Here is a 17,123-nt window from a genome sequence, read left to right as displayed (position 1 = left end):
AGCTAAACGACAAGTCGTTTTCAGTTTTTGTAAAACGAAATGTCATTTAGTTGAGTCTCAATCAATCCGAAGAGAGTAAAATGACACGTCGTTTATAGGTTCAATAAAAACGACATGTCGTTTATGTTGCCTGTTTTCTTTTTAAACAATGAGCAAAAGACACGTAGTTTTTCAATTCTGAAAAAACAACGTGTCGTTTATAGGGGTCAGTTTTTAATTAAAAAAATTTTTTTCCTCTACTTTTATAGATGGTCTGGAAAGTGGGTTTTTGGGCCCACGTCCTTTGGGCTTATAATTTTTTATTTCATTTAATTATATGCAATATAGATAATTGTTGTGTAAATTTATTTATTATGCTCATATTTAATTTGCATGAATTGATTAAATTTTGCTCTATATTAATACATGCAATTTTTTGGATGAGTATACAGTTAAAGGCATGTAATTAAATATTATGCATAATATTATAGTTTTGATTGTGCAATATTTATGCTTCTATTATGAATATTTTATGCATAATTATAACATATTAGTATTAGTTAAAATTATGTAATTCATAATATTAAGCTAGTCTTATGCAATTTAATATCTAGTGATCCATATAATTTTAATTAATTAGAGAATAACCACAACACTTTTAATTAAGTAAAGTTATTATGATTGATTAGGATCACATAAAAAATATTAGACGTTAATTGTAATTAATTATACTTAATATAATAAATTTTATCCCACAAAGATTTTTATTATATTTTTATTATTAATTAGGATAAAATATCAAGTTATTCATAAATTACACACAGGAATTATGAATTTAGTAAATAATTTGATAGTTTTATCATAAAAGTTTAATCTGAGATAGAATATACATCAAATCATAATATACCATTTAGAATTATGAATTAAGTAAATAATTTGATAAAATTCTATCATAAAGATTAATTGAATCTACTTGAATTAAAAATTTAGCCCACAGGCAATTTTATGTCATTAGATTCAATTTTTAAGCATGATTTACATTGGTAAAACATGAATATTTATTTAGGCCTCAATATTAACATAAGCATGTAATTTATAATTTTATGCAATTGCACAACCTGCAAATTTCTCTGATATTCGTTGTGATATCCCTGAACTTAAGGGAGATAACTATAAGGTCTGAAAGGAGAGAGTTCTTCTTCATTTAGGGTGAATAGACATAGACTATGCTATTAGGAAAGACGAACCACCAGCACTCACTGATACCAGCAATGCAACGACCATCGCACTTTATGAGCTTTATGAGCGATGAGAGCGATCTAATCGCCTCAGCATGATGTTCATTAAGATTAGAATTTCTGCTGATATTCGTGATTCTGTCGATCAGCATGAAAAGATCCGAGACTTGCTAAAAGCCATTGATGAACAATTTATCACTTCAGACAAGACACTAGCAAGCACCCTAATCATGAAATTCTCATCCCTAACGCTCACCAGTGTGAAAGGTATGCATGAGCACATCGTGCAAATGAGGGATAATGTGACTCAATTGAAGAAACTCAAGGTTGAAATGTCGGAGTCCTTCCTAGTGCACTACATTTTGAACACCCTCCCGCATCAATATGAACCCTTCAAAATCTCATACAACACACATAAAGATAAATGGTCAATTAATGAACTCATGACCATGTGTGTTCAAGAGAAAGGGAGACTAATGATGGAACAGGGTGAAAGTGCAATGCTGGCAATGGGTGAAAATGGCAAATCTCAAGCCAATCAGAAAAAGAAAGGCAAAATACCTCCCCAATGTGGTATTAAGAAAGATTCCAGGTGTTTCTTCTATAAAAAGAAAGGACACATGAAGAAGGAATGCACCAATTTCCAGAAATGGCTTGCAGACAAAGGTAATCCAACCTCACTTGTTTGTTATGAATCTAATATGGTTAATGTCAACATTAACACATGGTGGATTGATCTGGATCAACAATCTACATTTCAAATTTTTTGCAGGGTTTGCAAAACCTAAGGAAGCCAGTGGGAAGTGAGCGAAGCATCTTATCAGGAAACAAGATGGGCTCGCATGTGGAAGCTGTAGGAACTTGCTATTTAATTTTATCTAGTGGTTTTGTTTTAAAGTTGGAAAAGACCTTTTATGTTCCAAGTTTCTCTTGAAACTTGATTTCAGTTTCAAGACTAGTACTTTTTGAATATTCTTTTAATTTTCAAATTCATCATTCAGTTTATTTTATAAATCTGATTGTGTTGGGAATAGTACTTTGTCTAATGGTCTTTACTGCAGTAATTTACAAAACAATGCCAATTATAATTCAATGCATGTTCACACTGGCACTAAAAGATGTGTTATTAATGAGAATTCCTCTAAATTATGGCACCGGAGATTAGGTCATATCTCCATAGGTAGAATTAAAAGATTAGTAAATGAATGGGTACTTAATACTCTGGATTTTACTGATTTTGAGACTTGTGTGGACTGCATAAATGGAAAGCAGACCAACAAGTCAAAGAAAGGTGCCAATAGGAGTTCAGACATATTAGAGATCATATATACTGATATATGTAGTCTAGACATGGACTCACATGGTCAGAAATACTTCATCTCTTTTATAGATGATTACTTACGATATATGTATCTTTACATGCCTCATAACAAGAACGAAGCATTAGATGCCTTTAGAATCTTTAAGGCTGAAGTAGAGAAACAATGCGGTAAGCAAATTAAAATCGTGAGATCAGATAGGGGTGGAGAATATTATGGTAAATACACAGAGAATGGACAAGCACCTGGGCCATTTGCAAAGTTTCTTCAAAAGCATGAGATTGTTGCCCAATACACTATGTCTGGTTCATAGGACCAAAATGGTGTACCAGAAAGAAGAAACCAAACATTATTGGACATGGTGCGGAGCATGCTTAGCAGCTCCAATCTTCCTAAATCCTTGTGGGCTGAAACACTTAAGATGACAGTGTATACATTAAACCAAGTTCCAACCAAGGCTATTCCTAAAAAGCCATTTGAATTATGGAAATGTTGGAAACCGAGTTTGCGACATATGCGTATTTGGGGATGCCCGTCTGAGGTGAGAATTTATAACCTACAAGAGAAGAAACTAGACCAAAGGACCATTAATGAGTATTTCATTGGATATGCTGAAAGGTTTAAGGGTTACAGATTTTAGTGTTCATCTCACAGTACTAGGATTGTGAAATCAAGAAATACAAAATTTCTTGAAAATGACTTAATCAGTGAGAGCGATCAAACCAGGAACATAGTTTCTGAGAATGATCATTCAGAATCTCAACCTTCCACCTCAAGTGATAGATTGGTTATTATTTACAATACCCCTCAAGTATAAACTGGTGTTGAACAACCAATCATTGACGTTTCATAAGCTGCTGACGACATTCTAGTAGATCAGGTAGTTCAAGAGTTGCTAAAAACTTTTGAACAACAAGTTGAATTACATACTTCTCAGGAAGATGATGGTACAACATTAAGAAGATCTATTAGAGCAAGGAGATCAACAATTTCTAATGATTATGTTGTGTATCTGCAAGAATCTGACTATAACATTGGAGCCGAAAATGATTCCGAGTTCTTTTCACTAGACATGAGTTGCAAATAATCAGAATTATGGTACAATGCCATGAAGGAAGAGATGAATTCTATGAAGAGTAACGAAGTCTGAGATCTTGTTGAGTTGCCTAATGGTGTAAAAGCCATTAGATGTAAATGGGTCTTTAAAACTAAAAGAGACTCATTGCGCAACATTGAGAGATACAAAGCAAGATTCGTTGCTAAAGGATTCACTTGGAAAGAAGGAATCGATTACATGAAGACTTTCTCTCCTGTATCTAAGAAAGATTCTTTGTGTGTTTTTTTGGTATTAGTAGCCCATTTCAACAAATGGAAGTGAAAACAACATTTCTCAATGGAGATCTAGAGGATGAGGTTTACATGAAACAGCCTGAAGGATTTCCCTCTTGTGATGGTGAGCAATTGGTTTGCAAGCTCAAGAAATCCATATACGGTTTAAAACAAGCATCCCTCCAATGGTATTTGAAATTCCATAATATAATTTCTTCATTCGGTTTTGTAGAAAACGTTATGGATCAATGTATATACCAGAATGTCAGTGGGAGTAAAATCTGTTTTCTTGTTTTATATGTGGATGACATTTTGCTAGCAACCAATGATAAGGGTTTGCTATATGAGGTGAAACAATTCCTCTCTAAAAATTTTGATATGAAGGATATGGGTGAAGCATCTTATGTCATTGGCATTAAGACCTATAGAGATAGATTTCGAGATATCTTGGGCTTGTTTCAGGAAACCTATATTAATAAAGTTCTAGAATGATTGTTTACAAAGTGTAGCCCCCATTGTGAAGGGTGATATGTTCAATTTGAACCAATGCCCAAAGAACGACCTTGAAAGGGAACAAATGAAGAACATTCCATATGCTTCTGCTGTCGGAAGCCTAATGTATGCTCAAGTTTGTACAAGACCTGACATTGCATTTGCTGTCGGAATGTTCAGACGATATTAGAGTGATCTAGGTTTAGACCACTGGAGAGCTGCAAAGAAAGTAATGAGATACCTTCAAGAAACCAAATAATACATGCTTATGTATAGACGGACGGACAATCTGGAAGTAATTGACTACTCAGATTCTGACTTTACTAGCTGTATTGATTCATGCAAATCAACATCAGGATACATATTTTTTATGGCTGTGGAGTTGTATCATGGAGGAGTGCCAAGCAAACTTTGATTGCCATTTCCACTATGGAAGCCGAGTTCGTCTCTTGTTTTGAGGCTACTTCACATGGTGTATGGTTTAAGAGTTTTATTTATGGGTTTAGAATTATGGATTCGATCTCTAGGCTATTGAGAATGTATTGCGACAATTCAGCTGCTGTTTTTATGGCTAAGAACAACAAAAGTGGGAGTCGAAGTAAACACATCGACATTAAATATTTAATCATAAGGGAACGTGTTAAAGAAAATAAAATGGTCATTGAGCACGTCAGCACTGAGCTAATGATCGCTAATCCTTTGATTAAGGGCATGCCACCTTTGAAATTCAAGGATTATGTAGTAAACATGAGATTTAGTTCCATTATGTAATTTTTCATTGTATGAACAATATTATTTTAGTGAAATTCTTAAATATTTTGATGTTTTTCTCATATTAATGAGCAGCTTAATTTAACTTTGAGAAAATTAATCTGTGTTGGACCAAGAATAAACATAGGGTTTATTCATTAAGAACTTGTTTCCACATAAATTATAATATTTAAAGAATAAATACATGGCAATACATAGAAGGTAATACTCGTCATTAGAGGACTTATCGTCATGATTCATGTATTTATTACTTAAATACAGATTATCGATAGGTTTGAGATGAAATATTAGATTAGAAGTGTGGACCAAGTGGGAGAATGTTGACCGTTTCTCACGGAGGTCGTTCGTGAGAATGAGTCTCTCGCTTCCTTAAGTTTACGAGTCCTTGAAGTGGTTTATCACTCTGACTTATTCATCACGTTCATAATTGATCTCATGAAAAATTGAGCACGTGAGACACGTAGCACCAAAGCTTGATGGAGGCTTTGGTTATAAATACAGTGTTTGGTCCCCAGACTCACTCACTCAATTCCCTTCAGTCTTACACCATCTAAATAGAGTGGAGAAGAGTTTGGAAGTGCCAAACACCAGTGAGAAATGCAGCAAACCAGTGAATAGCATCAATGGCTGGAGGTATTGTTCTTGACATTAAAACCTGTCGATTCTTGTTTCTAAAGTGTTATTCTGCATTATAGAATCGTTTTTAGTCTAACATAATTATCTTGTTCTTTCCGGGAATCAGTTTTCTGGGAAAATCCCACTTGTGTTGCAAAACTTGAAGCTCAGTTTGCTGAATTTGTCGAATAATAGATTGTCCGGGAGCCTTCCTCCTGTTTATAACCATGAGAATTATAGGTTTAGCTTTGTGGGCAATCCGGGCTTGTGGTGCGGTGACCTTCCTGATCTTTGTCCTGGGATTGGTAGAAGTAAGAAAAGGGCCGATTTTTGGGTTCTCGGATTAGTCTTTGGGCTTGCGGCCATCGTTCTCGTTGTTGGGGTGGTGTGGTTCTATTGGAAGTACCAGACTTTCAAGAAGAACAAGAAAGGAATTGCAATGTCCAAGTGGAGGTTATTCCATAAGCTTAGTTTTAGTGAAATCGAAATTCTGGATTGTCTTCGTGAAGATAACGTCATTGGTAGTGGAGCTTCAGGGAAAGTTTATAAGGTTGTGCTTAGCAATGGTGACGTGGCAGCGTGTTATGAATCCAATTAAAGGGATTGGGCTTAATGCCCAACTTAGTTGTTATCCTGTCATTTTAGTTAGTTGTTGAGTTGTTAGTGGCCCATGGGCCTAGTTAAGATAAATAAGAATCAACCCAGAGCCTGAGTTTGGTCTTAGGGGCATGGTTTCTGAGTATATAGTGGGGGAGGATCCTCTATTATTAGAGGGTTCTGGAAAATTATTGCTGAAACTTGTATTTTCATTTAGGAGGAATTGGAGACCTTGAATACTCCAAGTTGTAGCCATTATCTTTATCTTTCTTGTTCTTTGTTCTCTTGTATGGTTTATATTACTATTCCTTCCACTGGGACCATTACACAGCGGTGAAGAAATTATGGGGAGGACCAAAGAAAGAATATGGGACTGTCGATTCTTCGAAAGATGAGTTTAAAGCTGAAGTTGAAACATTGGGAAGGATTAGGCACAAGAATATTGTGAGGTTAAGGTGTTGTTATGAAACTGGGGATTACAAGCTTCTTGTGTACGAATACATGCCCAATGGAAAACATGGGGGATATATTGCATATTAGCAAGGGAGGCATGTTGAATTGCATAGTAGCTCGGTTACGTTTGAATTGAGCTCAGCTTGTGAGAACAGAATCTCCAAAAGTAGAAATTCGCTCGATTACATATTCAATTAAATTCGGCTTAACTTGATTAAGGCTTTCGAAGACTTGTTGGTTTAATTACGATTTGACTAGATCAAAACACGTTCACATGTCATTTGATATATATATATATATATATATATATATATATGTGGACATATAACTTATTATTTATATGTTAATACCCTTTTCTCTTTATTAGAATTTAGTGTAGTCGAGAAAATATTTTCAGAACTAAAGCACAAATATAAGTACGAGACATTTTTCTTGTTCTAAACATTGATCATATTATATTTAAATTTGTTTCTAAACTCTATTTTGTATTACAAAATTATCTTCGTGCCTTTTGGGATGCAAAGTGTATAATCAGTACTTTATTTAATTCTCTTCTCTTTGTAATTATTTAGGTTAAACAAATAAGAATTGTAATGTGATATATAATTCTTTTTTTCAAAATAGGGTGTAAAATTCTTGATTAATTTTAATGAAATTTCCTTATGTTATTTTTTAAATATTTAAATTTGAGATTTTAATTTAAAATGATCAAAAAAATGTTAAATGAACTGAGCCAAACTCTATTTTGATTGAGCTAGAGCTGTTGGCATGCCGAGCCAAACTCTACCAAGCCTACAAAAACGTCTCAAGCTCAAACTTGAAATCTGAACACTATGAGCTGAGGCTGCTGCCTGACAACTAGGCCTGCACACCGCTCAACCTGTACTTATTTTGGCCCCGACCCGACCCGTCTGCATATCATGTACATAACAACCCGACCCGTAATAGTCGGGTCGGGTCGAAAACGAATCCGCCCAATAGTCACACAACATCACTGCACTCTAGCTAATTAGAGCTCAGACAAACGAAAAAAAAAAAAACTCTACAAATATATCTAAATCACTCAGATGCTAGTCACTTTTGGGTTTTTGGAAGAAGAGAGGAGATTTGGAACGTGGGAAATGGCAGAGGAGGGAGGTGGTGAAGAACTCTGTTGTTAAATGTCTTATTTGTCAAGTCAAAGCTCCTAAATTTCTTCATTTACTCTGTTGCTCTTCTTTGTAAGCTCCCAAAATCCCCTTTTCACAGTTGTCTTGCTTTCAAGCCATTAACTTTTGTGATCCAATGATTGTTATCATTCTTTCTTGCTTGTTGAAAAATTTGAGGCTAGTACTGCAAAACCATGGCCAAAAAGTGTGAGAAGATGAGAGAAATCAAGAAGGACACGCAAAATCAAAAAAGCTTAAACTCATTTATTTATTAAGAAAAAGAGAGGTTTAGTGCAGAGAAAGCATTTGAGTCACTTACCAGATTCGGGTTGGTTGTTTCAGTTACTTTAGTCACGCAAAGTCCTCACAATCTTTCTGAATCTTCCATTTTTGGCATTTTCTTTTCACGATTTCAAACTTCCCATCATAAAAGCATCTTTCATTTTTAGAAATGGATCTATGCTTCCCAATCTTTTCACTTTTTTTTTGTCATCTATCTATAATACCCAAACCAAATGAGTGCGATCAACAGGGAAGGAAAGCCAAAAAAGAAAAGCAGAAGGGAAACGAGAAAGACAGAAGCACCATTTGGAGGAGTTGAAGCCCCGACAGAAGAGAGAGAGGCTGAGCTTCTCGAGATTCTTGGCGTGGGTCATGGCTGCACTTTCGTTTCTGCACAATCGTCTTTAGAGCAAATAGAGAAATCAGCTACGCTAGGGTTTTTACTCTGAACACTTGAAGAAAGGTAAGAGTCGGTCTACCCCATTATTTATCGGGTTCAACCCGACACCTAAGCAAAACCGTATATTATCGGACGGATCTGATCGGGTCAGACAGTTTGCTCGGGTTAACGGGTTTTTTGCACAGCCCTACTGACAACACAAAGCTGGACTCGATTCTTTTATCGCTCTAGTTTCTGAACAACCTATATATCTTCTCTCATTGGTTGGTTTCGTTCTCTATGCCATCGTCTCTTATTTTGTGATATTTTGTTGATTCTTCTAAAAATCAAACGCAAGACTCAATTTTATTGTCTTAGATCACTAGAACTTGGATTCTAAATGGAAGTTTCTAGATGTGTAATTTGATTGAGTTGGAAAGAATAGTGGGTGATCAAGTTTTGTTTATTTAATTTTTATTTGAATCAAGTTGAGCTCAAGTTCATAATCAAGTCACATTTTTTGTTAACGGCTGATTTATTATTCAAGTGTGTTCGAGTTTGATGTTGAGTTATTTACTACAACAAATATTGTAACGTCCCAATAGAAGGCTCAAACCACATGGTCTATACTCTAAAAGGACTAGTCAATGATATAATTGAAGTCCCATTAGAACCTTACAAAGAGCAAGAACTTATCATTCCCAAGCAATGTGGGATCTCATACATCAACTATCCTTATCCATATCATATGGGGTATCACAATCTACCCCCCTTAAATTCTCAAAGTCCTCGTCGAGCCTGTCCATTGTAAGTGACACGGCTCAAGTCCCACATTTCTGGTTGAGATAGGCTCTGATACCATTTGTAACGTCCCAATGGAAGGCCCAAACCACATGGCCTATACTCAAAAATGACTAGTCAATGATACAATTGGAGCCCTATTAGAAACTTATAAAGAGCAAGAACTTCTCATTCCCAAGTAATGTGGGATCCCATATATCACCTACCCTTATCCATATCATATGGGGTATCCCAAATATCTTCTTCTTCTTCTTCTTCTTCTTCTTCTTTTTTGTTTTTTTTTGGGTCAAAAAGCTTCAATTTCATGTGAAAAACTCATTTCCACTAATTTTAATCGTGGTGAGCTCGTGAAATGAAATTAGTCATAGAAAGTATCTGTTTTCACCTAAAGACTTACTTGTGGGAAATACCTACTCTTTCCAGTAAAGAAAATGGCAAACAAAGGCTTCTGAATTCGTCGAAAATATGATAGCATTTAGATGTGAATCGTGGAAAAAAGTATTCTCACAAAATACTTTCGCCACAAATTAGATTTTCGGCAAACAATTTCGTCGTAAATGCATATTTATGAAAAACTCTTATAAATATTTCCAGCAAAAAAACGTATTTTCTATGAGTTATATTCGTCGCAAATGTTAAAAGATTTCAGAAAACTAAAATTGTAAATGCAATAAAATGAGACTGAGCAAAAGATATTCAAAAGAAATGGTCTAATATAAGCTAAAAATCTATATACTATCCTGGAGACCCAAATTCACACTCATAATAATTTCAAAAGAAAAAAAAATATAAAATTATGATAACATGTTTGTTTCGGATGTGTTTCGCACTCCACATGTGCCCACTACCAACCTTTAACTCATAGACTGAGAAAGGCTTGGAGGGTATAAACGCCTTCGATGCCTAAGGGCATTAGCAATGGCCTAGCTATTTGCCAATGCAAGTCCAAATTAAAAGCAACTAAGGGAAAAAACATCTGCATTGGCCTAGCTAAACTTTTCAAGTTTGACATATCTGGTACAGTATATCTTAGCTCCTCTCCATATCTGGTAAGGTACTATTCACCATTGAAATATATATTTTATTATTTCCTCTGTCCTCTCTCTTTCCCTCGTTCTTTCTCTTTCTTCATCTCATTTCCCTCGTTTTTCTTTTTCTTCATCTCGAAATGTGCAAAACACAAAGACCCGTGTCTTCTTCGATCGTCCATGCCTTCTTCTCTTCATCGATCGTCCACGCCGTCATCTTCCAGCCCACAAGAGACTTGCGCATTTCCTCCCCAAATCTGTCACAACAAAATCACCATTTGGGTATTTCTTACAACTGATTTCAGATTTGGGTTTCGATTTACATGGATTTCTTACATGGGTTTCGATTTACACTCTCATACGATGTGGAATTTATTCTTTTATTGAGTTGGGTTTTCTTTGATTGTTTTGTTTTCCATTGTCTTGAACAAGTTGAACAACTGATAGAAAACCATGCACGTCTCTTTCCTGTACAAGGCCTACAATACAGTCTACATTTCCCCAAATATCTATTTGTTGATGCACGTAAGTTTCATGTTAAAGATCTAGATTATGCATATTTTATTTAGTTGAAGAGTTCATTGAGTTAGTAACTTGGTTCATCTAATTATCTATCAATTTATTCTATGGGAATTGAATTTGGATTGAGATTTCTATTCAAAGATGTTATATTGAGCCTAGTCCTTTCAGTAATAGCTTCTTAAAGTAGATTTTCTATTTATTAACATCTTTAAAAAAAAGGTCTAAAAATGACATGAACAAAAAAAAACATTTACCAATATCCTGTTCAAATAGTTGTTGTATTCTAAGACACATAAATATACAATGCCTACAAATATTCTATTAAAAAACCCAAGAGAGAAAATATTTTCATTCACTTGATTTTCTCAATATTCTCGTATGGATTTACATTGAGGTAGAAGATTCCCTATTTCTTTAATGTGCTTGTACTGTGTCTATTGTGGTGTATTTCTGTTGTGCATCCGTGATGTTCTCTACTGTGATAGTTTTGTGCATTCTGTTATGGCCCTTGTCCTCTGCTGTGATGCTTTTTGTGCATTCTGTTATGGCCTTTGTCCTCTGCTTTGACAGATTTAATATGATCCTTCACTAGTAGATCAAGTAACTTGCATGCTTTAAAGTGCGAATTGTTTACTTGGCTTATTCAAAAGCGAGTTTTTTAATTGGTTTGGAGAGTACTCTTGTTACCTTGAAATCGAAGTGGCTTGGTTGACACTATAGAGTATTGAACAACTTATTTTCATTTCTCTAGTTTGTTGGGCACTGGATGATCTGGAACAATCAATAGGTTTAACATTATTTTGATGTTTACTGTTGTTGCCTCTAGATTCCATTATCGTCAGAATATGAGCAATTGAGAGGCTACACATCTTCTTCAAGGAAGATCATAGTGATGACCAAGATGGACCTTGCAAATCGGTCCCAAATTAAGGTGGAGTGTGGAGTGTTTTGGGGTACATTTGTGGATTGTTTTGGCTATTTGTGAACTAGATGTTATGGACTTATCAAAAAAAAAAAAAGAAACTGGATGTTATGAGCTAGATGTATTGTCCCATTTCTTCTATTACCAAACTCTGCTCAACTCTAGAATGTTTTAGCTCAAAGTTCAAGCCAAGTTTGTACACTAGGTAATTCTGGGTTATTTGTAGATATCAAAAGTATAGTAACGGTTGAGATATTTTACAATAATATGCAGGCCTCAACATGGGAAACTCCCTCTTGTTCAAATTATGGAAGAATGTGATGATGAAGAATATGGAAACAGAGTATTATGAATGTTAGTGCTATTTCGAATGTAAATGAATACATACAAATTACATGAATTCCAAATGTAAATGTTTGTTGGCTTCAACCACAATTCTAAATGTAAATGTTGGGTAGAAGAAATGTTAGTATGTTTGTATATGTGATTGTTGGGTAAATGGTTGGCAAAATATATTTATTGAATAAGTAGGTTGAGGGAAAAAATAGTTGAAAAATAATATTTTTTTTAATAAAGTTATTAATTAATATATGAAGTGTATTTGTAAAATATTAAAAAAAATTATCAAATATTATTAAAATATATAATATTTTATTATTATTTGGACTTTAAAATAGCTAGTCCAATGTGGACTAATCTAGCTAGACCAAAAGATAACATTCTAGCTAAATTTTAGACTTGCCATTGTCAATGCTCTAAGTCAGATGACTTCTAAGTTAAATAAAGAATGCAAGTTCTATTCACTAACCTGATCAATCTTTGCCCTTACTTTTGTAACAACCTTATCTATCGTTTGAATTATGTTTGGGTTAATGATTTGAACTCATTTCCTTGTCTGATCTTGTTTGACTATTGAGGAAGTATTGGAATATGTCTTATCGGTACAGAATTCGTTAGATTTCCCTCTCGTGAACACGAGACCAATCTAGGATGGGAGGCCCATATGTCGTTTAGGACTGACAATGGGCTCCTCCTTTTGGGCTCGGGGCCCTTAAGTCGCATAGGTGGGTCTTGGAGACTGGGGGAGAGTTTGGCCTCTCCAATTACCTTGCGAAGTCTCATCATGCTTTTTGTAATGGGATTTATACTTGTGGGCGTTGTCCCGTTTCCTGAGTTGCAACCGTGTCAGATCCCATACTCAAAAGGGGTGAAGAGTGTGTATCTTCCTTTCTTCTTTTTGTGTCTAACACATTTTCGTCATCATTAGTCCCATTGTTTTGAGTGGCATTGTCCTTCTTAAACTGCTATTCCGTATTAGTTACTTCTTCTGCTATTTTCCTCCTTTCTTCATCTTCGTGTGTCTCCATCCCGTATAGCTCGTTTCTTTTCCTTTCCATCTTTCCACCTTTCGGGTTTATTCTCACTAAGGGCATCTCAAAAATCTTCCCACGCCACTTCTTGCGGTGCTAGATCTTCCTGACCCCACAGCTCCCCTCCACGCACGGAAGGGGTTGGTGTGGACCGCCCCCTGTCTTTAAGGGGAGCCGTTCATTGGCAACGATTTCATGGTCCAATTTGGACTTTGTGAGGAACTACTATGTGATTCTTGACCTCATGGTGTTGAGCTTGCCAGAACCTTGCAAGGGGTGGTTGATGATGGCGGTCTCATTGCTCAACTAGCATTATATTTGGTATTGTTTTTTATGGGGCTTAGATTGTTGTTCTGTCGGTCTGTCCATGATGTGCTTATTTTTTGGGCTTGCTCCTTCGCAACTCGTGCCAAACGCGTGGAGCATTTTAATGGCATGTTGCATCATTTGGAGGCAAGTATTGGAGCCTGTTGGTGAGGATTAACTAGATCACACGGCGAGGGAGTTTCTTTCTACCCATGGGGTTCGCCGAAAAGACGGGAGAACTTATGTAGTTTCTAGTCCCACACCAGTAACCGGGTGGTGCATTTGGAATGTCGATATTCTCATGCTAAGGAGTGGCAATGGAAATTCTTTTTCGTTTCTGGTGATGGTTGGGAATTTTCTTTGAGGGAGGTTGCTCGCCGTGAGTTCCCGATTCGAGCGACGTGGGGCCTTGTTGCTAACGATCGCCAGTTTGCTATTATCCTTTCTGATCGAGAGGAGGCTCGTCTGTGCCTGGGTGGAGCAAAACGACAGTTCCATTTGGTGAGAAGTTTTTCTGAACTATGCCAATATTCACAGGTTTGTGGTAATATGTATTGCCTATTTGTATCATGCAGCTTGACACGCATTCCACTCATGTTTCTTCTGTTGGGGTTTTGACTTATCGTGTCTGCCATATTCTTACAGGGTTGTGGTCTCACCTGGGTGGGGCCATGTGTTCGATCCCCAGGTTTTGAGCGCCTCTTCCTTACCCAAGGAGCAAAAGAGGGGATCGTCGACTACGAAGGATCGTAAAGGGAAGAAAGCGAAAACCCATGGCGAGGAGCGTGAAGTCCTGCTTCATCACCTTGAGCAAGTGGGAAAGGAGCTGGAGGAGGCTAGGCATCGCAGCTCAGATTATGCTGCTCACCTCACCAAGTCAGAGGTAGACCGATGGGAACTAGCTATTCAACTCAGCATTTCTCAGGGCAAGAAGGTTAGTGCCGAGACAAAACTGAAGAAGGTGAAGCAGGAGCTTATAGAAGCCACTGAATTTGCAAGAGATCTCTAAGAATTACAACAATAAACAAGTATACTTTGTATAGTGGAAGGCATTGCCATAATAAACAAGTATACTTTGTATAGCTCAAGAATATATACCCAAAAGAAAAACAAAAGTTCAACAAAAAATAAAACCAAGTTTTCTAAAATATAAGGTAAAAAAATTAGAGATAATACAAGAAACTTAACCATTAGAAGTATGGATAATCAACTTCCTACAAATTCATTGGCCTAAAGACAATAAAAATGAAGTAGCCTCAAGTGGAGAACTATAAATGCTGCAGTGTAAAGCTAAAAAGTTCACTACTTTGCCACTGGTAATTGACATATGCAGTTTCATTGAATATAAATCAACTAATATATGGCAATTGACACATGCAGTTTCAAATTAATGTAACAAGTTTACATGACTAAAGCAGAGTTATTTTTTAAGACTAGATTTTATTCTGTTATTACATAATCAAACCAAAGCATATGGGATAATTTCAATTTGGTTTTGTGCATGCTCAGGTAGTCATCTTGTTGAAAATATCTAGGATGTGTGAACATCTAATCCTTGTATTATGAACTGGTTCTTATTCCTTGTGACAGAGAAAGAAGATGTTTAATCCTTGTATCATGATATTGATCACCAAAAATATAAGTTGTGTGATTTCAAATGTTATAATCTTAGCTCATTGCAATTATGCTACAAAGGGAGAATAGGTAAAACTGGTTGTGCAAATCACAATAACTACTGAAAAATCCTTTAAGTACCATTCACCAACACGAAAAATCAAATGGAAGGCATCCAATTGAATTCTCCAGTTGTACTGTTAAGTATACTAACTCTCATAAAACTACACAATGTGATTGGTCTCATAAAATTACACAATGTGATTACTCTCATAAAACTACACAATGTGATCGCTTATCAATAAAACTACTATCCTCTTAGCATAATTATCAATGCCTTTTCCTAAAAACAGGAAGAAAAAAGATGACTCATATCAAACCTGCAGCAGCCCTCAAGCTAGAAACTAAATCACAATCAGCTTCATCTCTTCTTCTCCAAAGCTCCCGAATGGCATCCTCAATACCCTAGACCTGACATATAGAAATTTTTAATTACAAAAACAACAGTCAAATGCAAGAACTCCCAAACCAAAACCTGATAACAAATGGAAGAAAGCATATCTTTTTAACCAAACCTGATAGCATTCCCCACGACATGTGGGGCATTTATACTAAAGATTTCCATCTACTTGAAACTACCGATATTTTTCATCACTGACAAACATGGTTCGCCAGTTCATAGCTAAAAAAAACTAATTTTTAAAAAATGAATTATTTTCAAAGACATTTACTATTGCAACTAACCTTTCCTAATGATCTATCCTAGGAAACTAGAAAAAAAAAAAAAACACAATAGCACAGAACAAACATCATTTTCAAATGCATGTAACCTATTACATATTAAAGCAAACTAAAATTCACTCATGAAAACGGCTATTTAAAAATGGCAAAGTGAATCATATAACTTAGATGTATTCAAAGAAGCTATCAAATACCATTTGGTCTGATTATACCATAAAAACAATGTCAAAAACTTCAAGAACTGAAGTATCTACACGTAAACTGGGCTGAACTTACATGGAAAATGGCAACAGCCTTTAAAAGATAAAACCTAGTTTCAGGAGATGCAATTTTGCCACTAAGAAGCCTCCATCTAACATCCATGTCATGAATGGAGTAAACATAGTACAGAGATTGACAAAGGGAAGAACTGAAACTCACAATGTGTTGCGAACAGAGCAAGGGAGAGAGGGAGGGCCTCGGGCTGCTGGGCTAGGCGTGGAGGAGAAGGGGGCTCCGATGGAGGACTGGCGACGGCGTCGAGGTGTGGGTGGTGGCGAACGGCACCCCCAGCGGCGACAATATAGAGAAATCCAGGAGAGAAAGATGTGAGGACAGAAAAAGATCAACGTGGGGGCTGAGGGAGAAGGGGGGCCTGTTGAGGTGAGGTGGAGGTAGTGTGGTGGGGCCGTTGGCGATAGGCTATGCTTGGCGGAGGCTTGAGGGAGAAAACTGATTGGGGAGAGAGAGGGGGGAGGGGGGAGATGGCTAAAGGGGAAAACGAAACGCGGGGGTTTTAAATTTTATTAGTTTTTCCTACAATTTTCATTCGCCGCTAATAAGCTTTAATTGGTTGCATACGTTTTTATGGCGACAATGTTTGCCGTAAATATTATATACTGTGGTGATTTTTCTAATTGACGAAAAGTTCATGCCGCTACAATTAACAATATTTTGTTGCAACGACAAAAATCGCCGCAAAAAGTGAATTGCACATTCTCCTCCATGCTTTTCCAACTTCACACTGGAAATTAAGCGGCGACTTGGAAATCTCCGGAAATAAGGTCAAATATGGTTTTTACGACGATTTTAAAATCGCTGGAAAAAGCTTGATTATTATTTGCGGCCGATCTTAAAAAGCATAGAACGGGAACCAGTACCGGCTAGTTTTCAAACTAAGGGAACCGGTTTTAGACTGGTTCCACTGGTTCGGGCTAGTCCGAGCCGATTTTTCTGTT

The 17,123-nt window shown here is 36.3% G+C and overlaps 1 pseudogene; it reads left to right on the top strand.

Moving 5' to 3' along the window:
* Positions 1-14,560, top strand: part of LOC108996708 — a 28,999-nt pseudogene extending 14,439 nt beyond the window's left edge.
* Positions 14,561-17,123: the final 2,563 nt, after the last annotated feature.

This window comes from Juglans regia, chromosome 1 (genome assembly GCF_001411555.2).
Source record: "Juglans regia cultivar Chandler chromosome 1, Walnut 2.0, whole genome shotgun sequence".
Classification (NCBI taxonomy): domain Eukaryota; kingdom Viridiplantae; phylum Streptophyta; class Magnoliopsida; order Fagales; family Juglandaceae; genus Juglans; species Juglans regia.
The sequence above is the reverse complement of the archived record's forward strand: the minus strand, read 5'-3'. Positions and strand labels throughout refer to the sequence as shown.